The sequence below is a fragment of the Lycium barbarum genome, chromosome 1 (assembly GCF_019175385.1).
Source record: "Lycium barbarum isolate Lr01 chromosome 1, ASM1917538v2, whole genome shotgun sequence".
NCBI classification, from domain to species: Eukaryota; Viridiplantae; Streptophyta; class Magnoliopsida; order Solanales; family Solanaceae; genus Lycium; species Lycium barbarum.
The window spans coordinates 31,400,935-31,402,243 of NC_083337.1; the positions used below are offsets into that span (position 1 = coordinate 31,400,935).

The following is a 1,309-nucleotide window of genomic DNA, read 5'->3' on the forward strand; positions in this document are numbered from 1 at the left end:
CACTTGGTAGTTGTCCACATTGAGGAGTATGCACTTCTCTAGAAAGGTCTCTGAATTGCGATTCAAGCTTCCGAATGGCAGCTAAATGAGATAGTTGAACCTGAGACATTCCCTTTATTGTACTTTCAGTTCTGTCCTGATTCATTAGCATTTTCTGCATCATACTTTTCAGCTCCGCAGAATCATTAGCAGCATTGCTAGCAGAGTTGCTAGCTGAATTGTCTCTCCACTGTTGGGAACTTGATGCTTGCCTCCTTGGTGGAATGTAGGGGTTAGAGATTTTGTTGCCATAATTGTTGTTATTGTAATTCCCTTGATTTGGATTTCCCTAATCATTTCTGCTATAATTGTTCTCTTGCAATTGGTGTTGAGGCTTTTGCCATGGGTGATGGCCCGGACCTTGATAATTTTGCCTTTGATAACCCCCTTGGGAGTTGTTGACATAATTAGCATCTTCATAATGTTGTTGCCCATCTTGGTACATCCCCTTAGGGACTTGATACATCCCCTGTGGATGAGGTGGTAACTCCTCAACAACATTTACCCCTTGTGCATCCTTTTCTGCCAACTTCTTTGATAATAGATCCACCGTGGTTTGCAATTGAGCAAAGGCATGATCTCTCTCGTGGTTTTCTTTTGCAATAGCAACTAGTGATGGACTACCATAAGAGAGACTCTCACTATCAGTTGAATGCCAAGCTTGATTGTGGGTGGTGAGTTTATCAAGCAAACGGGTGATGTTGATAAATGACTTGTCCATGAAGCATCCTCCCGCGGCAGTATTGACAGCAATATGATTCATTGTATCTAAGCCCTTGTAGAATTTCTCGGTGAGAATAGCATCTGAAAACCCGTGAGTTGGAGATTGAGCTAGATAGTACTTGAACCGCTCCCATGCCAAATATAATTGTTCCCCTGGGAGCTGTTTGAACTCAAAAATCTTATCTCGAAGTTCAGCCTTTTTGCTCGGTGGGAACCACTTCTTCAGAAATGTATTGGCTAGCTCACTCCAGGTATGAATAGAATTGCTGGGAAGCTTTTCATACCATTCCCTTGCTTGGCCAGCCTAGGAATATTTGAAGACCCGTAACCGAAGTGCATCAGCAGAAACAACACCTTGAGATTTTTGAGCACATACGTGCAGGAAGTTCTTCAAATGTCAGAGTGGATAGTCCTCCGAAGAATTTTGAAATAACCTTTAAGTTTCAGCATCTGATAGATAGAACTATCAATTTTGAAAGTAGCATTTCCAGTCCTTGGAGGTACCACAGCAGAAGCATAATCAGCTAACGACCAAAGATTAATTTTC

At 42.0% G+C, this 1,309-nt stretch overlaps 1 non-coding gene across 1 annotated transcript; it reads left to right on the forward strand.

Moving 5' to 3' along the window:
- Positions 1 to 848: 848 nt before the first annotated feature.
- Positions 849 to 954, forward strand: LOC132618972 (small nucleolar RNA R71). The gene has a single exon (XR_009574410.1). It is a non-coding gene; the product is annotated as a small nucleolar RNA R71 (small nucleolar RNA).
- The last annotated feature ends 355 nt before the right edge of the window (positions 955 to 1,309 follow it).